The sequence below is a fragment of the Mobula hypostoma genome, chromosome 17, assembly GCF_963921235.1.
Source record: "Mobula hypostoma chromosome 17, sMobHyp1.1, whole genome shotgun sequence".
NCBI classification, from domain to species: Eukaryota; Metazoa; Chordata; class Chondrichthyes; order Myliobatiformes; family Myliobatidae; genus Mobula; species Mobula hypostoma.
Genome location: NC_086113.1, coordinates 14,436,924 through 14,462,395, shown reverse-complemented (window position 1 = coordinate 14,462,395; position 25,472 = coordinate 14,436,924). Strand labels below are relative to the sequence as shown.

At 42.5% G+C, this 25,472-nt stretch overlaps 1 protein-coding gene across 1 annotated transcript in view; it reads left to right on the top strand.

The window, feature by feature from the left end:
• The window catches only part of LOC134357865 (adenylate cyclase type 2-like), a 523,538-nt gene that overhangs the window by 18,634 nt on the left and 479,432 nt on the right, over positions 1–25,472 (top strand). The window lies entirely within an intron of this gene.

Genomic DNA, 25,472 nt, shown 5'->3' with positions numbered 1-25,472 from the left:
GTCTAGCGGAATTAGTCCTTACTCTTAATAATTTCTCCTTTGGCTCCTCCCACTTCCTCCAAACTAAAGGTGTAGCTATGGGCACCCGTATGGGTCCTAGCTATGCCTGCCTTTTTGTTGGCTTTGTGGAACAATCTATGTTCCGTGCCTATTCTGGTATCTGTCCCCCACTTTTCCTTCGCTACATCGACGACTGCATTGGCGCTGCTTCCTGCACGCATGCAGAACTCATTGACTTTATTAACTTTGCCTCCAACTTTCACCCTGCCCTCAAGTTTACCTGGTCCACTTCCAACACCTCCCTCCCCTTTCTAGAGCTTTCTGTCTCTGTCTCTGGAGACAGCTTATTCACTGATGTCTACTATAAGCCTACTGACCCTCACAGCTATCTGGACTATTCCTCTTCTCACCCTGTCTCTTGCAAAAACGCCATCACCTTCTCGCAATTCCTCCGTCTCCGCCGCATCTGCTCTCAGGATGAGGCTTTTCATTCTAGGACGAGGGAGATGTCTTCCTTTTTTAAAGAAAGGGGCTTCCCTTCCTCCACTATCAACTCTGCTCTTAAATGCATCTCCCCCATTTCACGTACATCTGCTCTCACTCCATCCTCCCGCCACCCCACTAGGAATAGGGTTCCCCTGGTCCTCACCTACCATCCCACCAGCCTCCGGGTCCAACATATTATTCTCCGTAACTTCCGCCACCTCCAACGGGATCCCACCACTAAGCACATCTTTCCCTCCACCCGCCTCTGCTTTCCGCGGGGATCGCTCCCTACGCGACTCCCTTGTCCATTCATTCCCCCCCATCCCTCCCAACTGATCTCCCTCCTGGCACTTATCCGTGTAAGCGGAACAAGTGCTACACATGCCCTTACACTTCCTCCCTCACCACCATTCAGGGCCCCAAACAGTCCTTCCAGGTGAGGCAACACTTCACCTGTGAGTCGGCTGGGGTGATATACTGCGTCCGGTGCTCCCAATGTGGCCTTTTATATATTGGCGAGACCCGACGCAGACTGGGAGACTGTTTTGCTGAACACCTACGCTCTGTCCGCTAGAGAAAGCAGGATCTTCCAGTGGCCACACATTTTAATTCCACATCCCATTCCCATTCTGACATGTCTATCCACGGCCTCCTCTACTGTAAAGATGAAGCCACACTCAGGTTGGAGGAACAACACCTTATATTCTGTCTGGGTAACCTCCAACCTGATGGCATGAACATCGACTTCTCTAACTTCTGCTAATGCCCCACCTCCCCCTCGTACCCCATCTGTTATTTATTTATATACACACATTCTTTCTCTCTCTCTCCTTTTTCTCCCTCTGTCCCTCTGAATATACCCCTTGCCCATCCTCTGGGTCCCCCCCCCCCCGGTCTTTCTTCCCGGACCTCCTGTCCCATGATCCTCTTGTATCCCTTTTGCCAATCACCTGTCCAGCTCTTGGCTCCATCCCTCCCCCGCTGTCTTCTCCTATCATTTTGGATCTCCCCCTCCCTCTCCCACTTTCAAATCTCTTACTCACTCATCCTTCAGTTAGTCCTGACAAAGGGTCTCGGCCCGAAACGTCGACTGTACCTCTTCCTAGAGATGCTGCCTGGCCTGCTGCGTTCACCAGCAACTTTGATGTGTGTTGCTGGAATATGAGGTGCTGCTCCTTTTTATAATGTTGTTTACATTGTAAATATATGTTAGTATTTATGTATTTATGTACATTTTATGCCATGTATGTACTTTAACTTTATTTTTATATAATACTTTATATTGTATAATTGTTGCATGTTCTTTTTGTCATTGACTTTGACCATGGAATGATTGTTGGAGTCAGTCAGGGTTGATTGAGTATCCCAGAAACTGCTGATCTCCTGGGATTTTCACACACGACAGTCTCCAGAGTTTTACAGAAAATCGTGCAAGAAACAAAATCATCCAGCCAGCGGTAGTTCTGAGGCCGAAAATGGCTTGTTGATGAGAGAGGTCTGAGGAGAATGGCCAGAGTGGTTCACGCTGACTAGAAGGCCCCAGTAACTCACGTAACCACACGTTACAGCAGTGGTGGGGAGAAGAGCATCTCTGAATGCACAACATGTCGATCCTTGACCTGGATGGGCTACCGCAGCAGAAAACTACACAGGGTTCCACTCCTGTGCCCAACAAAATGGCCTCTGAGTGCACTTTCTCACTAATTAAGCACTGGGATATCCAGATTCCTGTGCCTCTCCGAGCTCTGCATTCCCCCTGCAGCTAGATAATTTGCTCTTTATTTTCCCTCCTGAAATGGACAAGGTTATATTTGCACTTATTATTCCCCACTTTGCAGATCTTCACCCACTCCAGGTACAACCAATTGCACTAAAAATCAATGTCGTCAAATTAGATTTTAATGGCCATTTTAAGAGAAGGTATAATATTTTGGTTACCATAGGAGGCAGACAATTGGTACAAATTTAACTTTTGTAACCATTTGTTATCATGCACATGTTCTTTCCCTGTTCTTTGCAGGGATTTAACTGTTCTGCCAATATGATACCAGTAAGGAGTAATATGCACTTTTAGTTGGAACACCTTGCGTTTGGATTCTTCTCTTTAAGCCCATCACCCTTACTGGGGCACAGGCCACCGACAGCAGTTCCCCAGAGTCCTCTGTCCTGGGCCAGTACCCAGGTATAGCCCATCTTCATGGTGCATCCTTCCTCTCCCAGGGATGAAGCCTGTGAAGCTTTTGTTATTGTTTCTGTAGCACTGGGCATTTTCACAGGGTGGGGTTTCTCACCCATGCCCAGTCCTCCTCCTTTCACAGCTGGGCTTGGGATCACCCATAGCAGAGTTTCACTGGAAAACTGGCACGTATAAAATGAAATCTATCATTGTGCACATGCAAGCTGCCTGAAGGGTTTCGGCCCGAAACGTCGACTGTTCACTTTTTCCCATAGGTGCTGCCTGGCCTGCTGAGTTCCTCCAGCGTTTCGTGCGTGATGCAAGCTCCAGTTCAGTTTTCTGTGTTAATGTTCAGTTTCTTCCTTTGTGATTTCATAGTGGATCTGTGCTTCAATCTCTTGTTATGTGGAAGATTGGGAAGTGAATGCAAACTGGGCGCAAGGCATGTTAGGCTGCACGAGAGGCAGGCTCTCTATGTCCGTATAGCTGTCTGTTCAAACTCAGTAATCTCCCTGCGAATAGAGCAAATTTCCAATTTCCGGGCAATGTGCTTCTGCAGAGAGGTGATGACCAGAAAATGTAAATCTAAAATTTTCCTGCTACATTTATATTTATCTCATGACTACCTAAAATACAGGCACCCAGTGACACTTTGGGAATAATACTATAACCTGCAGGAGATTCTAGAAGGGATGGTCACTGAAAATTGATTTTACAATTGAATGCCCACTGTACAGGCAGCTGCCATGACTCTTAATGACCAGCTTCACTTGACAGGAAACTAAACCGCATCTCCTGGGAGACCTAAATTGTCCTTTTTAACTCTTACATCTCAAATTATTGAGAAAGGTAGACAGTGACAAAGTGAAAATGCAATAATTGGGAACAGGGATGAGGGAGTGTTAGAGATCAGGGGCAGGAGCCTGTGTTTGGAGTCCAGGTTGGAACAGTCTGCCGTCACAGCTCCGAGATCCCGGAAGTCAGGTTGCCAGGCGCTGACGAGGTCAGCTACCCGCAGGTCAGTGAATCCTGAGTTGGAGGCCTGTGTGAGTGGGAGTTGCACGGGCCCACCAGGCCTCCGAGATCAGAGGTCCGTGCGAGTTCAGAAGTAAAAGCCCAAAGCGCTCCACAATAGGAGGTCTGTGACCCCAGAGGTTGACTCGGTCGAGGACTGAAGGTCAAACCCATGATGGGCGAGTCTTGAGGTCAAAGCTTAGTGGCCAGAAAAGTGTGGGGGGAGGGGCAAGGCCAATGGCCAAAGTAGAAGACCAGAATCAGTGAGTCCAGAGGTAGAGGCCCAAGGGGTTAAGCCTCCAAGTTTGGGCCAGGGACGGAGGTTGGAGGACCAACAACCGAGAGTCCAAGGCCAAGGACCAAAGGCCCAGAAGTGCGGTGTCCAGGAGCTGGTGGGCCTGTCTGTGTGTGTGGGAGAAATAGAAAGGCACTCGTTTTGCTGCTGTTGTCTGTTTTGTTCTGTTGTGCCTGTTGCTGCCTATGTTGTCCTGCTGAGCATTGTGGGTACGCTATGTTGGTGCCAGAGCATGTAGCGACACATGCAGACTGCTCCCAACACATCTTTGGGCATGTTGGCTGTTAATGCAAATAACGCACTTCACCGTATGTTCCTATGCAAATGTGATAAATAAATCAGAATCTGCTTCTCAATCTGACTATATCACCACACAAAAGATTGCCCATGTGTCAGGAATGTGTGATTTCACGTTGGAATCCTCAGAAGGTATCCAGGATCCTGAGGGACTGCCAGAGAGAGGATTTTTTAAAAACTATATTTAGATTGTATGTTTGATTAGATCATAAGACTGTGAGACACAGGAGCAGAGATAAGCCATTCGACCCACTGAGTCTGTTCTGCCGTTCCATCATGACTGATTTATCATCCTCTCAACCCCATTCTGCTGCCTTCTTCCCGTAAGCTTTGACCCTTCTTCCCGTAACCTTTGATACCTTTACTAATCATGAAAGCATCAAACTCTGGTTTAAATATACCCAATGACTTGGCCTCCATAGCTGTCTGTGGCAATTACTTTCACGGATTCAACACCTTCTGGCTAAAGAAATTTCTCCTCATCTAAGTTCTAAAGGGACATCCTAATCTGAGGCTGTGCCCTCTGGTCCATGCGCTCTCTACCTAGGGCTTTCAATATTTGATAGAGTTCAATGATATATCCCCTCATTCTTCTAAATTCCAGCAAGTACAGACCCCGCGCCATCAAACTTTCCTTGTACATTAACGCTTTCAACCCTGGGATCATTCTCGTGAACGTCCTCTGTATCCTGTCCTATGCCAGCACAAACTTTCATAGATAAGGGGCCTGAACCTACTGGAAATACACCAAATCTGATCCTCTCGAAGTGAATACTAATATTGCATTTGCCCTCCTCACCACCAACTCAACCTGTTAGTTCATCTTTAAGAAACCCTGCACAGGGACTCCCAAGTCCCTTTGCACCCCTGAATTTCTGAATTTGCTTCCTGTTTAGAAAATAATCTACGCCATTATTCCTTCTACCAAAGTGCATGACCATAAACTTCCCTGCTACATAGTGTATATTCCATCTGCAGCATCTTTGCCCATTCTTGTGACCTAAATCCTGCAGATTACCTGGTTCCTCAGCACTACCTGACCCTCCACCTATCTTCATATTGTTCACAAACTTGGCCACAAAACCATCAATTTCTTCACTGACACTTAATGTGAAAATAAGCAGTCTAACACAGACCCCTTGCTTTGCCTCCTGCCAGTCAGCCAATATTCTATCCATGTTAATATCTTTCCTGTAATGGATTCTCATCTTATTAAGCAGACTTATGTGTGGCACCTTGTCTAAGTCCTTCTGAAAATCCAGGTAAATATCCACTGTCTCTCCTTTGTCTATCCTGACTCTTGTTTCTTCAAAGAATTCCAAGAGATTTATCAGACAAGGTTTCTCCTCAAGGAAACCATGCTGACTTTGGCTTATTTTATCGTGTGCTTCTAAGTACCCCTAAAACACATCCTTAACAATGGACCTCAACATCTTCTCAGTCACTGAGTCAGGCCAACTGGCCCATAATTTCCAGTCTTTTGCCTCATTCCCTTCTTAAAGAGTAGAGGGACATTTGCAATTTTCCAGTCCTCTGTAACCATTCCAGAATCTAGTGATTCTTGAAAGATCAAGCCGATGATGATGGAATCCTCGTGCAGAATTCCCTAAAGGTTAATTTGCAGCTTGAGCAGGTAGTGAGGAAGGCAAATGTGATGATAGCATTCATTTTGAGAGGACTGGAGTATGCAAGGATGTAATGTTGAGACTTTATAAAGCACAGGTGAAGCCTCACTTGGAGTATTTTGAGCAGTTTTGGGCTCATTCTTGTAACCTGCCTAAGCCCTGCAGACTAGACAGGGGTTGAAAGGCTTGTCATATGAGGAGTGTTTGATGGCTCTGGGCCTCAACTCACTGAAGTTCAGAAGAATAAGGGGTGACCTCATTGAAACCTATTGAATGTTAAAAGGCCTTGATGGAATGGATGTGAAGAGGATGTTTCCTATGGTGGGGAGTCTAAGACCACAGGACACAGCCTCAGAATAGAAAGGCTTCCTTTTAGAATGGAGATGAGGAGAAATTTTCTTTAGTCAGAAACTGCTGAATCTGTGAAATTCTTTGCCATAGGCAGCTGTGGAGGCTGTCACTGGGTATAGTTAAAGCAGAGATTGATAGAATCTTGATTAGTCAGGGCATGAAGGGATACAGGGGAAAGGCAGGAGATTGGGACTGAGAAGGAAAATGGATCAGCCATGATGAAATGGTGGAGCAGGTCCATGGGCCAAATGGCCTAATCCTGGCCATATATTTTATGATCTTATGGTCTTATCACTATTAATGCCTCTACAGTCCCTTCAGCTACCTCTTTCAGAATCCTGGAGTGTAGTCCACCTGTTCCAGGTGACTTATCTATCTTTAGACCTTGCAGCTCCCCAAGCACCTTCTCCTCAGTAATAGCAACTACACTCAATGCTGCCTCCTGACACTCTTGCATTTCTGGCATAACTATTATTGATTACTGACAAGCCTGAGAAGTACACAGAAAAGTTTCTCACCAGATTAATGGACAAGGAATATCGAATGAAGTTTGTGTAACAGACAATGTTTGAAAGTAATAAGAGGACACTGTTGGTAATCATTGATAGCAGCATGAATTACCACTGACCTGGGTCATTCATTAGTTATTAATTTGGAACCGGGAGTAACCATGCTAAGTCCTTTTTTGCATATTATCTTCCTGTAGGATTCTCTTGATCACCTGTCATAAACTTCACATCAAATTTATGCAATATATCAACACTCACAACACGCTGGAGGGACTCAGCAGGTCGGGCAGCATCCGTGGAAAAGATCGGTCGACATTTCGGGCTGGAACCCTTCATCAAGACTGTAGAGGGAGGGGGCAGAGGCCCTATAAGGAAGGTGGGGGGAGGGTGGGAAGGAGAAGGCCGGTAGGTTCCAGGTGAAAAATAGTAAGGGGAAAGATAAAGGGGTGGGGGAGGGGAAGCAGGGAGGTGATAGGCAGGAAAGGTGAAGAAGGAATAGGGGAAAACACAATGGGTAGTAGAAGGAGGCGGAACCATGAGGGAGGTGATAGGCAGCTGGGGGAGGGGGCAGAGTGACATAGGGATAGAGGAATGGAGAGGGAAGGAATTACCGGAAGTTGGAGAATTCTATGTTCATACCAAGGGGCTGGAGACTACCTAGATGGTATGTGAGGTGTTGCTCCTCCAACCTGAGCTTAGTCTCATCATGGCAGTAGAGGAGGCCATGTATGGACATAACTGAATGGGAATGGGAAGCAGAGTTGAAGTGGGTGGCAACTGGGAGATCCTGTCTGTTGTGGCGGACGGAGCGGAGGTGCTCAGCGAAGCAGTCCCCCAATCTGCGTCGGGTTATATCTGCTTTAATTCTTCTGGTAATGCTACAGTGGGTGATTGGGATAATCTCCACAGAAATTTGATTGTAACTGCACTGTGATGGTGAAGATGAGGGCATGGGGGAGGGGTTGGGGTTGAGATGAGTGCACTGTAATCAGATCCTCACAATACACGATATATGTAGCAATTCTGTTTCCATTAATTCAATGAAACCACCATAAAATTATGAATGAAGTGGGAATATCAGTATAATAATGTCTAAACAACTGACTTTTGTTTTACCTGTTTATATTACCCTTCCTCTGAAGGCAAGCAGCTTCATATTTGTACAGTTAAGGTTTATGTACTAGGGTGATTGAAATCTGAGCTTGATTTGAAGATTCTGCTTATCCTTGGCAGAAAGTTAAGTTTGGAGAGTCGGCCAGGATCTGTGTGCAACTTAGGAACATTGATCACCACCACAAAAATGGATCACCCTTAAGAGGGTTGTGGAGAAAAGGGTCAATTTACAAAGCACAGTGAGGCAGCACAGTAATATAGTGTTTAGTATAATGTTACTACAGTGCCAGTGATCTGGGTTCAATTCCGGGTGCTGTCTGTAAAGATTTTGCACGTTCTTTCTCCTGCCTGTGTTTCCTCCGAGTGCTCCGGTTTCCTCGTGCATTCTAAAGGTGTACAGGTTAGTAGGCTAATTGGTCACGTGGGTGTAATTGGGATGGAAAGACCTGTTCTTTCTTTTTTATTGTTATATAATACAAAAGAAATAACACGAGTACATTGAAGTAACAACACTTACAATGTCTCAAAAAAGACATTATCTTAAAGATTGAAAAAAAACTTGTGATAACAAAAAAAACCTACTAAGCAGAAAAAGTGAGGGGAAAAAAACCATTAGGTGTACAACCCCGGAGCCATGCGTCATACAAAAAACGTCTAAAAGTAAACGTCCAACCACCAGCAAGAAAAGACAATATACCAAAAAGTTTACAATTGGATTGTGGAAAAAATCTATCAATTAGCTCAAATGATAATAATGAGCAAATGAGCCCCATCTATTCTCAAAATCAAATAAAGGTTCGACTTCTAATTTTTTCCAAACTAAGACACAACATCACTTGAGAGAACCATTGTGACAAAGTGGGAGCTGATGTATCCTTCCACTTCAGCAAAATGGCCCTCCTAGCTATCAATGTAACAAATGCAATAACATGTTGGTCAGACACAGAAATACCATGAATATTTTGAGGAATTATTCCAAAAAGCACAGTTAATTTATTAGGTTCTAGATTAATTTTGAGTGCTTTAGCAATTGTTGAAAAAACTGACTTCCAGAACAGTTCCAATATAGAACAAGACCAAAACATATGTGTCAGTGTAGCTATCTCAGTTTTACATCTACCACAATAACTATCAATATTAGAAAAGATTTTAGAAAGTCTCACCTTCGTCAAATGATAATGATGTACAATTTTAAATTGAATTAACGAATGGCTAGCACAAATTGAAGAAGAGTTAACCAACTTCAAAATCCGTATCCAATCCTCTGTCATAAAAGTCAAATTGAGTTCCTTTTCCCAATCCTGTTTAATCTTAGATAAAGGACGCTTATCCCATTGTAATAATAAATTATAAATTCTTCCAATAGAACCCTTGATCAAAGGATTCATACTCATAATAGTATCTAACAGGTCAGCCTCCAATATGTAAGGAAAATTACTTAAATTTTTTTGTAAAAAAATGTCTAACTTGAAGGTATTGCAAAAAGTGTGAGTATGAAAGAGAATATTTATCAATTAATTGTTCAAAAGACATCAATCTATCTTCTTTAAATAAATCCAAAAAAGAATTAATACCTTTATTTTTCCAAAGTAAAAAAAATTGGATCACTTAAACAAGGCTTAAAAAAGTAATTTCGATAAATTAAACTACAAAGTTTAAATTTTTTAAGATTAAAAAAATTGCAGAACTGGAGCCAAATTTGTAAAGAATACTTCATCACAGGATATAGGTTTAAATGAGCAACTTTAGCTAATTGTATAGGTAAAGCAGCTCCCAATAACGAGGTTAAATAAAACTGTTTTACAACTTTCAGTTTCAGGTCTACCCAAATTGGCCAATCACTCTTATCAACCCAATATAACCAAAAAGACATGTATTGCACATTAACAGCCCAATAATACATTCTTAGATTAGGCAAAGCAAGACCTCCATCCTTTTTCAATTTTTGTAAGTGACATTTACTAATTCTTTGTCTTTTATTATTCCGAATAAAAGATAAAATAATAGAATCAATCTGATCAAAAAACTTCCTAGTCAAAAAAACAAGGATATTCTGAAATAAATATAAAAATTTTGGTAAAATCATCATTTTAACTATATGAATATGACCAACAGGAAGGACCTGTTACTGTGTTGCATCTCCAAATAAATACATGACAGCTGAAGTGTTTACAAAGTTCATTCCCCCGTGTCTGAGCCTTCTTGCTGGGCGTACTTTGTGAAATGTGTGGCAGGATTTTCCGATGTGAGGAGTTTCTTCAGTTCTACTGTGCTGTAGTACAACCTGCAAATGTTCCCACCATGGAAGCTGCAATTCCTGCAGCTTTGAGCATTACCAGTGGAATGCCCTTCCAAGCTTTTTGCAGCAGTAGTGGGAGGGAAATATCTGCATGCCATATTTTTCTGAAGTGTAAATATACGAAATTGGTAATGAATTTTGTTTACCAGGGATAAACTGAGGTCAAAATTACTGTCCAGTACTGATGGGGAGTTTTCTCATTGGAGTGTTCTTGAACATATGGCATTGTAGATTTATAAGAATCAGAAAATTGCATGGCACCATTTATGAGAAGTCTGAATAGGCACAATCAGGGGTATGGAGGGCTATGTTCCAGGCAAAGGTTGATTAGACTAGGCAGAATAACAGTTTGGCACAGACTAGATGGGCTGAAGGGCCTGTTTCTGTGCTGTAGTGCTCTTTGACTCTGTAACTCTATAATTAAAATCATGCCTATGTGATCAAAAAATGATCAATCAGTGATCAGAAGGATACCAACCTGAGAAATGTCAATACTTAGCCCATGGTCAGTTGTTTGAAAACTATGAGATGATGGTAATCCATGATGTTCTGATTACTTATAGTGGATGAGATGATAATGGTGTCTTTTGAAACTGGGGCATAATTATTTTCCTAGGTAAATAGGTAAATCTATGAGTCATGTAAGTAATCTTTTTCAATTTTACATTTGAGAACTGCAAAACAGTTTATTTCCATGTGTAAAATTTAGACTTGTCTTTTACATTTCTCAGTTGACCTTAAAAGTAAAGCCCTGAAACACAATTTCTTGGAACCTTTAATTATATGAAAACAGTTTAAATGATTACGGGCTCAAGTGTAGATTAAATGTATTAATAATACAGCCTTGGCTTCCCTGGTGTTTTTGCTCAATAATTACGATTATACTCACCACAGAAAGTTGAACTTGGCAATTAACAGTGAGTGCAAAGACCCTTTTGGAGACCTGATGGTGGTTAATAATTTCAAGCAACCTCTCTGATTCAGAAGTTAAATGGTTTAAATTGCATAGTTTCAAAATGGTTTAAAATATTTAAAATTTTATTGGTTCTCCTGTTCTTTTTTGGAATTGACTAAAATTGGGTTGGACTTAAACTCATATTTTCTTATAAGTTCTCCCAGAGGAAATCACAATTTAACTTTATAAATATGTGAAATAACTTTTAATATGCCAGTAATATTGTTTATTTGTCTCTTGTTGAGAGAGAGACTCCTAAGTACAATCAGCCAATATTGGCTTTGTTGATGAAAATTCCTTTTGAGAACTGAGGCATTAGTGATTAAATTTTCTTCACTTTTATTCCCATACCAGGAAAATCTGCAGGGAAGTATTTGGTCGATTTAGGAACTATTATAGGTTGGCCATTATTTTAGAGCTTGGTTATTATCAAGGTGTTCACATTGGGAAATTAACAGGACATCTAATCCCCCTTCCTCCTCTCACATGCAATAACAATGATGCAAATGTTCAGAAAAGGCTCCTCAGCTTTAAACTTAGTGGCTAAGTCAGAAAGGCCTAGATAGAGTGGACATAGAGAGGGTGCTTCCTATAGAAGGGGAGTCTAGGACTAGAGGGCACAGCCTCAGAAGAACACCCCTTCAGAACAGAGATGAGGAGGAATTTCTTTAGCCAGAGAGTGGTGAATCTGCGGCCGTGGAGGCAAAGTTGTTGGGTATATTTAAAGCAGAGGTTAATAGGTTCTTGATTAGTAATGGTGTAAAAAGTTACGGAGAAAAGGCAGGAGAAAAAAGTTGAGTGGGATAATTAATCAGCCATGATGGAACGCTAGGGCAGACTCAATGGATGAAATGGCCTAATCCTGCTCCTATGTCCACTTGGATAGAAATCTATTGAATGAAAAATTTCTTTTCATTTCAGTGCTGTCTTTGAGATTATAAGAACACACAAAAATGTGGTGGAACCCAATGAGTGAATCAGCTTCTATGGAGAGGAATGACAGTCAACATTTGGAGTCGAGACTCTTCATCAGTGCTGGAAGGAGAGAGGGGCAATAGCAGTGGAAAAAGATGTGGGGGAGGGATGGAGCAAGAGCTGGCAGGTGATAGATGAATGCTGGTGAAGGAAGGGGGAGAATGGAAATAATGTAAGAAGCTGGGAGGTGGAAAGTGGAGACAAAAGGCTGAAGAAGACAGAATCTGATCAGGCAGGACAGTGAACCATAGAATAAAGGGAATGACCACACACAAAATGCTGGCGGAACGCAGCAGGCCAGACAGCATCCATAGGAAGAAGGAGGTGGGGAGAGAAACTGATGGGAGGAATGTGAGAGTGTTGGGCAGATGAAGAGGGTGGAGGAGGGGAAAGAGATGGGATTATGGGGCCAGTGGGATAAAGGTGAAAAGGAACAGAGTGGTGACTGGAAGTTAGAGAAATCGATGTTCCTGCGAACAGGTTGGAGACTACCAAGGCGGATTATGAGGTGTTGCTCCTCTGATCGGTTTGATTATAATCAGCGTCAATCCTCAACCTGGTAGTAGAGCAGGCCGTGAACAGAAAGTCAGTGTGGGAATGGGAAATGGAAATAAAGTGGCTGGCCATCAGGAGAACCCGGCTGGTAAGGGAGATAGAGGGAAGGAGCCCTACACTCCTCCCTTGCTGCAATTCAGGGCCCTAAACAGTCCTTCCAAGTGAGGCAGACCTCCACATATGAATCCATCAATGTTGTTTACTGAAATCAGTTCTCCCGGTGTCATCTTCTCTACATCAGTGAGATCTGAGGCAGACTGGAGGGTCACCTCGTTGAGAACTTCAGCCGTACCAGCTGGGAATTCCATATCTTTCAGCCACTGATATATGCACTGAAAGATATTCTGGATATATTTAGCGATATACGTCTTTAACCCAGCTGCCCCTCGCAAATTTCCCAGTACATCTTTGTAATGGGCTGTTAGCCACAATTCTTTCTCCACAAATGCTGCATATCAAATTGAGTTTACAGGTGCTGGAAATTTGAAATGGAAAATGGAAAATGCTGAAAACACTTAGTAGGCCAGGCAGCATCTGAGGGAAATGGAATATTAATGGTTTATTTTTTCACAGATGCTGAGGGTTTCCATAATTTTTTGCTTGCCCAGTTGCTTATTTCAAACATTTTAGCTTTCCAATTAATGTAGCTTTTCACATAAGTGCTATTCTTGAATTTTTGAAGTTTTGGTCGAAGTTACACTTTGGTTGTTTCAAATTCTTGTTGTTGCCCTCTCTACACAGCAACAATGGAAACACTAATTCTATAGAAGTCAACCAAAGATTGAATTCTGGATCTATTTATTGCAGAGAATAATTACTTCCTGATGAAGAGCCTCAGCCCAAAACATTGACAATGTACCCTTTTCCATTGATGCTGCATGACCTGCTGAGTTCCTCCATGATTCTGTGTGTGTTGCTCTGGATTTCCAGCGTCTGCAGATTTTCTCCTGTTTATGTTTTCCTACCTGGCTTTTTCTCAGAAATCTCAATTCAGAGATATCTTTTGAGATTAAATTATGAGTGGATTAGCTGCTGATCATTTTTTTTAGGGGGGGGAGTGGTGTAATCTCTGCATGGTGCTCCTTACTTCTTTGTTTCTGTTTTATTCTCTACAGCTATCTTTCTTCCTCCATAGTCCTGTAAATTTATGCTCCATTTTACATATTAATGTACTGAATAATTTTTAAACTTGCACTGAATAATCCTTTAAAAGCCCCGGGCGTTATCCATTAAATTGGACAGTAGCATACCATCTGTCCATATTAATCTGACTGCTGAGATTGAATTATGTCACTGGATCTCCATATAAACAGTTGAACAGAAGGAGTTCATTAAGGATTGAGGCCAGAAAAGAAGGCATTAAATTACAGTAGAGGGCTGTTTAGTTATAATACATCATTCTCGTTCTGTGTCTAGATGGACATTTTGTCATTCAAAAACCAATATCTTAAAAAATATCAAAGTATTTAAAACAGTACTTGCTGTAGAAGTGCATGTTGCTAAATCCGGCTGAAGACCAAACAAGTTGCTGACAAATGATACACTTGCCTAGCTTCGGAGAATAGTTTGATCTAGTGCCGACTAAGAAGGGAGTTGACTTGCATACCTTCCGCATGGGATCTCAGAGCTTCCTGTGCTTTGCAGAGGGAAATACTCAGATTTCTATGTAGAACTGTCAGGACTTCCTCAGGAAAATCCAAGTCAATAAATTTGGACTACCTGTGTGCAATAATATGGATTTGGTAAAGTTTTAAAATATGCAGAATAACTCCAGTTTTCTCTGAAATTTAGAAACATTGGCACCTTGTGTTACTGTTGTTAGTTTGCTTTGTTTGTAGTACACACATAATTGGACAACATAAAGCACACCAGATTTTGGCAGAATTGGTGAACACAACATGATGTCAAGTGTTCCTAGTTCTATTCCTATCCACTCAGCTCTGGTCAGAACATCACCTTCAGCGTTTTGGCAACCTTTTGCACACACTTCTGGAGACTCCACAAACTCTGTCCTTGGTTACCTCCTATGTCACTTCATGCTGTGGCTGATTTGTTTGTTATGCATTGTGTCGTATGGCATGGACGACCATGGTCTTTCCATGACCATGATTGTTCTTGGCAAATTTTTTCCAAAGAAGTGGTTTGCCACTGCATTCTTCTGTCTTTACAAGACGGGTGACTCCGACCATTATCAAAACTCTCCAGAGATTGTCTGCCTGTCATCAGTGGTCACATAGCCAGGACCTGTCCACCATCCACCACCTGCTCCTCTTGCTTCACGTGACCCTGATTGAGGGGGATAAGCAGGTTCTACACCATGCCAAAGGAGACCTGCATGCTCGTGGAGGGAAGGAGCTCCTCACACCTCCTTCCATAGAGACATATCTTCACCTTGCCATTTGGGCCACAACATCTAAAAACACGGCACTAGTCTCTACATATCTCTTGACCCACTTCACTGTCTCACATTTTGATGCACTGGATGATCAGCAGTTTCCTTGAATCAGTTCCTCAGCCACTGGCTCCATTCCTTTCCTTGCCAGCTGTTGAGGGATAAACCTGACTGTTCAGAACATTGATGTCATACTTGACCCCAAGATTATTTTATTGGCATCATCACTAATTTCACTTTGAAGACCATTCAACTCTGCCTTAAGTTCATCTGCTCTTTGAATCCCTAACCAAGCCTTTGCTTCTTCCAGATTTGACTGTTCCAATTTTTCCCTGAGCAGGTTTGATTCTCCATTTAGGCCACTATCATCTCTAGCCAATGCTGACCTACTTTGGCACCTATTCTAATATGCAAATATTTAAATATGAATATATAAATATGCAAACATGTAAATTTGTTTCCAAGTCCATCCATGAATTCACCCATCTCTATTTCTTTAATCTGCTCTGGCCTTTTCATCCCCTGAGCTCTCTGGAAGTGACCACTTCTTGTGACCCATGACCTATTGTGAGTGCCTTGTTTTGAGGTGCCTTGGCTCTAGCAATAGCTCCATAAGCTATTTCTCAATCTCTCCTCCCTTCTTTTAATATACTTCTTAAAACTCACCTCCTTGGTCTAATTTTTGGCTATCTACACTAATATCTCTCCATTGATCAGTGTCAAAAGCCATCTTGCAAGGCACCTGTTAAGTGTTTTGCAATATTTTAGAATATTAGTTATACTGCATGGATGCAACAAGCAACCAATATTTCTTTATTTTGGTTATAAAGTTCTAATGACTGCAGCTGTAGGAAGTGGGAAATTTCCTTTCTGTGTTTTATCACATTGATGTTTTATTTGCAAATACCTTATTCATGTAGATGAATTGCATTGATGTAAGACCCATTGGTCAGGGTCAACAATGGATGTTGTGCCTTAGCTGTAAGCTAGGGCAGTTCAATATGCAGAGCAAGTTGTTGCCAATATAGCAAGCTCCCCCTCTCCATGCACCTGATGAACCCAAAGGAACAGCAAACTGATACAGTTTGGCACCAGCAGCCTGGCAGGAGTTACCGGTCAGTGTTGCTCTCAACATAGAACTACTGTAGGGACTCCAGCTCCGGATTTTTCCCTTGGGGTTTACTCCCAAAGCCTTCCTCATGAGTCGGTATCACCACAAGTCAGCAGAGGCTTGAGATCAGAGTTTTCCTTCACCTAGATGAGCTGCCAACTATTGCTGATAAGCCTCATCCACCCAAAGCAACTGTTTTTAAAGTGCCAGTAATTCACCCTTGCCCCTTCTTCTGTCAGTAGAAATGGTTCCACTGGACTTCATAGCTAAGCCACTCTTGAAGACCAGGAGATGGACTTAGTTGTCAGAGGCTATTTGAGGAGCACACATTTGGGAGCATTTGATAGGTGGTGGAAGCTTATCTCCATTGCCACCCCTGCCTATAACAACCTTAAGGAACCTAAGAATACTTTAATTTTCTTAATATACAATTGTTATAATACAGAGGGAGGCAGTTTGGCTCCATATGCTTCTTGATAAAAATACAAAAATATTCACATTATAGTAGTGCTGAGGGTTTTTATTGTGGGGTAGTTTGCCTGTGCAGTATAATATTGAGGAGATTTAGTCTGGTTGCTTCCAGTTGAGTTTCCCTCCACTGCCCCCACAAGTAAAGTTGACAGAAAGTAAAAAGTACTATTCATAAGTGGGAAGCTACTCTGGCCCTGTCAGCTTTCCACAGGGCTGGTTACATTAAAGAACTCAGGTTCAAATCAGGAGTCGTTTATTTATCACATGCACATCGAAACACAGAGTTAAATGTAACGCATCATTTGTATTAACAACCAACACAATCTGAGGCTGTGCTGGCGGCAGCCTGCAAGTATTGCCACATATTCCAGAGGCAACATAGCATGCCCAGAATGTTCAAAACAAGCCTCTTTCTTCCTGACCATCCGGATTTTTGTTCTTGGAATTTTATAGATGTGCAGCACAGAATGAACCAACATTACACATTGTGCCTTGCTGACTAAAAATGCTACACGGGTACACTTAAATTGGTAAATTGGTTTATTATTGTCATATGTACAGGTAGAGTGAAAAGCTGGTTTTGCATGCTTTTCATACGGATCGTTTCATTACATTGAGGTAGTATAAGGAAAAAGCAACATGGAACCCCACCATGTTTTAGGTCGTCATATTTTTTATTCAGCTGTTTTCTAACATATGAATCCATGGCCTTAGATTATTGATCAGAAGTTTGAAAGATTGGAGCCTAGCCTGGACCTGACCCCACTTGGCAAGGGACATTCTGGACCTAGCCTGAGCCCAACACCTTCCATGCTCAGCTTTGTCATTACTGAGTGAGTGTTGTGGTCTTGAGTATAGTATGCTCTTCAGAAGTAAGTGAGTTATCCAACCCGTATGCAGTGTTGGGTCTGATCAGTGCAAAGTGACCTCACTTGAACCCAATTGTTCCGTTGGCAAATGCATCTGACTAGTTCCAAGCCCAGCTGGTCCTGCTGGGATCTATTATTGACCCATCTACAGTGATTCTTCAACCTGCTGATAAGCTGACACTTCTTTATAGCAAGATAATCAAACTGTTTGACAGGCCGTCTAGCAATGCCTCTTTTCCCTCAGAACACTGACAGAAGATTGATACAGGCACTTACTCCAGGCTTTTCATTTTCTGTGATAATTTGCGGTTAGGATTGATCAACTCTTTGGTATTCTCATTTTCAACGTATTCTTACATGTCAATGTAAAACCTATATTTTATTCAGCATGTGTATAAAAAAAAGTTAACGTATCCTGGATCTATCAAATGTGTCGGACCTGAAGAGTTATGTCCTGTTTAGTAATATATTTTCTCTGAGCTAGCTTTCATTTAATTTCCCTTCAGTTCCTTTTTGAAATGTGTGTAAAAATAAAAATATAGTATTGCATTGAAATGTCAGTCCAGAAGAAGCGCTGAAGTCACATGCTGTAGAATGGTGCCTGAATTTAGATTGAAAGATTCAAATTATGATGTGCTTTTGATGTAGGGTGGAGCTCAGGATGCTTGGACCATAGATGATTTTTACAGTATTGAAAAATAGTTAGTTACTGCCTGTTATGCCCCCTGCATTTAGGACAGCAGTAAAGGTCCTCCATCTTTGTCTGTCCTTGGCCATCTTCTCTGTTCTGCCCGAGGTGTGGTGCAGGGTCCTCATTTCTGCCTCTGTGGTATGGCGCCAAGTTGTCTTTGGTCTCCCGCGTTTCCTTTACCCTTCAGGGGTCCAGTGAAGTGCTGTCTTAATGATAGAGTTGGCCTCTCTTCTCATCACATGCCCAATCCATCTCCAATGTTGTCTTATGTTGATTGTGGCCATGTTCTCCTGATGACACTGAAGGAGTAGGGCATGATTGGAGATCCTTCTTGGCCAAAAAGTGTGGTGGATCTTCTGGAGGCTGATATTGAAGAATACATGAATGTAATTGGTATTAACAGGGTACTCATTTTCTTATGCCTTCTGCAGCTACCATCTGGTCTTCCGGTCATGGGTCCTCTCCCAAATCTCTGCCTTCAGGTACCAGTTGAGCTGTTTCTTTTCTCCTCAAGAAAAGGGTGGAGTTTCCAAACCAGGAACATGTATGTTTGTTGTTAGCTCACCTCTCAATTTCCTGGTCATTCTCATCAAGCTGATAGTGGTTAACGCTAGAGGTGAGCTCCACAGGGACACAGATGCAATCAATGACCACTAGAATGAAAGTTTCAGAGATCTCCTGAATTAGAGATCTACCCTTGACATGAGTGTCCTTGACTTCATCCCACAACAGCTTTGCCATCCATGTGTTGGCCTTCAGTGTCCAAGCACATCCACATTGTCTACACTTCCTTCAGCATCAACATTATCCAGACTCTATTAATTTAACAAATACTCTGCTTTTCCATTATGTGTGCAATTACCACATTATTCCATGGGCTCACCTGTGCATTTCACCTTGATGTATGTCTTCCTGTCTGCTCACAAACCCACCGAGTTCAGCATTGGCAACAAATTTAGAAACACGGTGTTGTGTATTTAATATTTCAGTAATATTTGAGTAATCTTGTATAAGAGAGATTTTCAGGAGTTAGGAAGGAAGCTGAGAAGCAGGACCTCCAGGGTAGTAATCTCGGGATTGCTACCTGTGCCACGTGCTAGCGAGGGCAAGAGTAGTCGGATCAGGCAGATGAATGCCTGGCTGAGAGACTGGTGTAGGGGGCAGGGCTTCAGATTCTTGGATAATTGGGATCTCTTCTGGGGGAAGTATGACCTGTTCAAAAAGGACAGGTTACACCCGAACCCGAAGGGGACCAATATCCTGGCGGGAAAGTTTAATAGAGCTGTTAGGGAGGGTTTAAACTAATTTGGCAGGGGGATGGGAACCGGAATGATAGAGCGGAGGAAGGGGAAAACAGAAATAAATCTAAGATAGTGAGCAGTAAAGATGTCAGGAAAGACAGGCAGGTGATGGGGCAAATGTGTAGCCATTAGGATGAGTTGCAGTGCAAAAAAGTTGCAGTGAAATCAAAGCAAAAAGTATCAAATACTGGTCTTAAGGTGTTGTACTTAAATGCACGCAGCATAAGAAATAAGGTGGATGATCTTGTTGTACAGCTGCGGATTGGCAGGTATGATATTATGGCCATCACTGAGACCTGGCTAAAGGATGCATGTCTCTGGGAGCTGAACGTCCAAGGATACACGGTGTATCAGAATGATAGGAAGGTAGGCAGAGGGGGAGGCGTGGCTTTATTGGTAAGAAATGATATTAAATCATTAGAAAGAGGTGGTATAGGATTGGAAGGTGCAGAATCTTTATGGGTTGAGCTAAGGAATAGCAGGGGTAAAAGGACCCTGATGGCAGTTATTTATAGGCCTCCAAACAGCTGCAGGGATGTGGACTACAAATTACAACTGGAAATAGAAAAGGCTTGTCAAAAGGGCAGTGTTATGATAATTGTGGGGGATTTTAACATGCGAGTAGATTGGAAAAATCAGGTCAGCACTGGATCTCAAGAGAGAGAATTTGTAGAATGTCCGCGAGATGGCTTTTTAGAACAGCTTGTTGTTGAGCCCACTAGGGGATTGGCTGTACTGGATTGGGTATTGTGTAATGAACCGGAGGTGATTGGAGAGATTGAGGTGAAAGAACCCTTAGGAGGCAGTGATCATAACATGATTGAGTTCACTGTGAAATTAGAAAAAGAGAAGCCGAAATCTGATGTGTCGGTGTTTCAATGGAGTAAAGGAAATTACAGTGGCATGAGAGAGGAACTGGCCAAAGTTGACTGGAAAGAGACACTGGCGGGAAAGACGGCAGAGCAGCAGTGGTTGGAGTTTATGCGAGAAATGAAGAATGTGCAAGACAGGTATATTCCAAAAAAGAAGAAATTTTTGAGTGGAAAAAGGATGCCACCGTGGTTGACGAGAAGTCAAAGCCAAAGTTAAAGCTAAGGAGAGGGCATACAAGGAAGCAAAAATTAGTGGAAAGACAGAGGATTGGGAAGTCTTTAAAACCTTACAAAAGGAAACCAAGAAGGTCATAAAGAGAGAAAAGATTAACTATGAAAGGAAACTAGCAAATAATATCAAAGAGGATACTAAAAGCTTTTTCAAGTATATAAAGAGTAAAAGAGAGGTGAGAGTAGATATAGGACCGGTAGAAAATGATACTGGAGAAATTGTAATGGGAGATGAGGAGATGGCAGAGGAACTGAACAAGTATTTTGCATCAGTCTTCACTGAGGAAGACAGCAGGATACCGCACACTCAAGGGTGGCCGGGAAGAGAAGTGTGCGCAGTCACAATTACGACAGAGAAAGTACTCAGGAAGCTGAATAGGCTAAAGGTCGATAAATCTCCTGGACCAGATGGAATGCATCATCGTGTTCTGAAGGAAGTAGCTGTGGAGATTGCGGAGGCATTAGCGATGATCTTTCAAAAGTCGATAGATTCTGGTATCGTTCCGGAAGACTGGAAGATTGCAAATGTCACTCCGCTATTTAAGAAGGGGGCAAGGATGCAAAAAGGAAATTATAGACCTGTTAGCTTGACGTCGGTGGTTGGGAAGTTGTTGGAGTCGATTGTCAAGGATGAGGTTACAGAGTACCTGGAGGCATATGACAAGATAGGCAGAACTCAGCATGGATTCCTTAAAGGAAAATCCTGCCTGACAAACCTATTACAATTTTTTGAGGAAATTACCAGCAGGCTAGACGAGAGAGATGTTGTATATTTGGATTTTCAGAAGGCCTTTGACAAGGTGCCACACATGAGGCTGCTTAACAAGATAAGAGCCCATGGAATTACAGGAAAGTTACATACGTGGGTAGAGCATTGGCTGATTGGCAGGAAACAGAGAGTGGGAATAAAGGGATCCTATTCTGGTTGGCTGCCGGTTACCAGTGGTGTTCCATAGGGATCAGTGTTGGGGCACCTTCTTTTTACATTGTACATCAACGATTTGGATTATGGAATAGATGGCTAAGTTTGCTGATGATACGAAGATAGGTGGAGGGGCCGGTAGTGCTGAGGAAACGGAGAGTCTGCAGAGAGACTTGGATAGATTGGAAGAAGTGGCAAATGAAGTACAATGTTGGAAAGTGTATGGTTATGCACTTTGGCAGAAAAAATAAACGGGCAGACTATTATTTAAATGGGGAAAGAATTCAAAGTTCTGAGATGCAACGGGACTTGGGAGTCCTCGTACAGGATTCCCTTAAAGTTAACCTCCAGGTTGAGTCGGTAGTGAAGAAGGCGAATGCAATGTTGGTATTCATTTCTAGAGGAATAGAGTATAGGAGCAGGGATGTGATGTTGAGGCTCTATAAGGCGCTGGTGAGACCTCACTTGGAGTACTGTGGGCAGTTCTGGTCTTCTTATTTAAGAAAGGATGTGCTGACGTTGGAGAGGGTACAGAGAAGATTCACTAGAATGATTCCGGGAATGAGAGGGTTAACATATGAGGAACGTTTATCCGCTTTTGGACTATATTCCTTGGAGTTTAGAACAATGAGGGGAGACCTCATAGAAACATTTCAAATGTTAAAAGGCATGGACAGAGTGGATGTGGCAAAGTTGTTTCCCATAATGGGGGAGTCTAGTACGAGAGGGCATGACTTCAGGATTGAAGGGCGCCCTTTCAGAACAGAAATGCGAAAAAATTTTTTTAGTCAGAGGGTGGTGTATCTATGGAATTTGTTGCCACGGGCAGCAGTGGAGGCCAAGTCATTGGGTGTATTTAAGGCAGAGATTGATAGGTATCTGAATAGCCAGGGCATCAAAGGTTATGGTGAGAAGTCGGGGCAGTGGGACTAAATTATTTAATTGAGCATTCTTGTGCATTAAAATAATTAATTACCGGTTATATGTAAAAATACGTTAATTGTATACGTCATCATGCTACCACGTGATATGCGAGCACCCGGCTTAAAGTAAAGGCGAAGTTAGACTTGCATTTTGGACTCCATGTCTTTCTTTGAATTAGACTGAAGTTTAAAGTTACAAAACATAACACACAGCATTCTATCCTCTCAACCAAATTGCTAATTTATAGCATTAAAAGCTGGATCCCTGCACTGTCCCACTGGTCAGCCTGAGAATGACGCATTCATTCCTGTGCTCGGCCTCATTACCAACTCTCACTCAATGCCAGGACGTTACAGCCAGTCCCTTGTGTTCTAAGGTTGTTGATAGGACCTTATCAACACCTTTATTTAAAACTAAATGCATCGTATCCACTAGTTCCCCATTATCTACTCCAGCCACATCTTCAAAGGATCAACAGATTAGTGAAAATGAATTTCTCTTCATTAATGCATATTAACCCTCCTCTATCCGATTAATCTTTTCCAAGATGTTCTATTGTTACATCCTTCAAGAATTTTCAGGCAGAAGTGTTTGGTTACAATTGACTTCAAATATTAAAACAGTTGTATTGTTGGAGGCATTGAGCTTCTGGTTTAGACTTCATTTATAGTGCTGCCTGTGGTTTTGAGTCTTTTTCTGTAGGAAAAGTGTATTGTATCACTGCCTCTGTTTAAGATGTGGAATGCATTAAATAAGGCTTAGTCCCTTGACAACTCTCCATCGTCTGTAATTTGCAGCTATCTGGCTCTACGTTGCTTTTGTTATATAATGTCTTTTGGACTGACATGATGTGTCTGCATCTTGTTGTTTCTTATATACAAGAATCATTATAACAAGATGGGGGGGGGCACCACGGTGGCGCAGTGGTTAGAGCAACGCTATTGCAACGTGGAGCATCGGACTTTGGAGTTAATTCTCTCAGGAGTTTATATGTTCTTGCTGCAGAATGAGTGGGTTTTCTCCCGATGCTCTGCCTTCCTCCCACGTTCCAACAGCGAAATGATGAGTAGGTTACTTGGTCATTGTAACTTGTCTTGTGGTCAAACAAGTGTTAAATAGGTGAGCTACTGGGCAGCATAGCATGGCTTGTTGGGCCAGAAGGGTTTGTTCTGCCCTGTGTCTCTAAACTGATAAATACATAAAAGGTTACGTAATTGGTCTCAGCAATAAACAGCACAATTCCTGCACAAGCCCCCCACAGGGTGTGAGGGAACACTTGGTCAAGCCCTGGGGATTTATTCACCTAGCTTGCCTCAAGAAAGCAACTACCTCCTCCTTCGTAATCTGTATACAGTCCATGCTGTCTTGAGACAAAATAAGGTTAAACAATCCCCAGGGCTGATAAGGCTTTCCTTCGGACCCTGTGGGAGGCTGCTTTTGTTCTTAATATATCTACAGATGCCGTTGGGATTCTCCTTCACCTTGTCTTCCAGAACAATCTCCTGACTAGGGGAAAGAATAGTAAGGCATTAATTAGTAAAAAGGGGTGTGGATTGTGCTAATGTGCTAACAGGGAACCGCAGACAAAGCCAAGAAGTAGAAAAATGGAAAGCGCTCTAGTTTGAACCCCAGCTACCCCATGCAGCACTAGGAAACCTTTCTGCAAGGGTATTAGTTACCTCCCCCCCCCACCCCACCCCACCCCACGATCAGGTCCACGGCATCCCACCTGTATAATTAGTTGAAAAGGCAAGATCTTATTCAGGTCATTATTGGCACACTTAGGTGCTTGCCTTTAATGTAACTCAAAAGGGCGCAGATGATAGCGCTCATTCTTGTGGTAGGACTCATCCAGATTTTACTAGTAACGTACTCTGATCCCTGCTAATTATGAATAATTCATGTTTGTGTTTTTCTTGTGAATGTGATTTATATGATACAATGTGCCCATGATGTTGCTGGAAGTAAGTTTTTCGTTGTCCATCCATGTACTTGTAGATATGACAATAAACTTGAATTTAAATTCGAAGTTTGAACTTGACCGTGTAACATCAGACAGTCCCAGAAGTTGACCTGCGTGGTCCATTGAAATTTTCCCAACAGGTGGCTTCTTGCACCAAATCAAAGCACTAAGGTCTGTTACAAATAAATGAGGTAAATAATGGACACACACACTGAGAAGACACATGCAGAATTTCCTTGGCTACACTGAGGAAATTCTCACTGAGCATTTTGAGTCGGATCAGTGAGTTCATTGATCTGATGTATTGTAGGTGAAGACTTGCCTGAGGCGAGCATGTGAAAAGGAGAGTGGGAACAATGATGCAGAGGCCTTACTTCATCATATGAGAGCGTGCTCACTGTTAATGCTGCTCTTTGCTCTTTGAGCCATCTTCCTCACTTCCTGATCCTTGCTGGAGAGCCGACATAATAATGCCTCTTACTTTGACTGTGATGAACTAGTTGTGACCAAGATCCCTGTAATTAGCAAAGCTTTATTGCAGGATTTTTCTAGATCTGCCCTGACACTTGGACGTTCTTAGTGCACCACTGTCATGCCTAGTGATGCTTCCTTCAGTGGGTGTATTTGTCTAATTATACCTTTGCACATCTCTTGTTTTGGGCTGTTGCAAAATTTACTCAATCATTGCTCTAGAAGCAGCCTTGTTTTCCAGTTGTCACACTTGGGCTTAACTTTGGTGGTTTGAGTGTTAATGGGACTGTGCACACTAACATAAATGTGAAAATGTTCCCTAGCAAATGAGAACAATAGGAATTCTGCAGATGCTGGAAATTCAAGCAATACACATCAAAGTTGCTGGCGAATGCAGCAGGCCAGGCAGCATCTCTAGGAAGAGGTACAGTTGACGTTTCAGGCCGAGACCCTTCGTCAGGACTAACTGAAAGAAGAGTTAGTGAGAGATTTGAAAGTGGGAGGAGAGGGGGAGATCCAAAATGATAGGAGAAGACAGGAGGGGGAGGGATGGAGCCAAGAGCTGGACAGGTGATTGGCAAAAGGGATACGAGAGGATCATGGG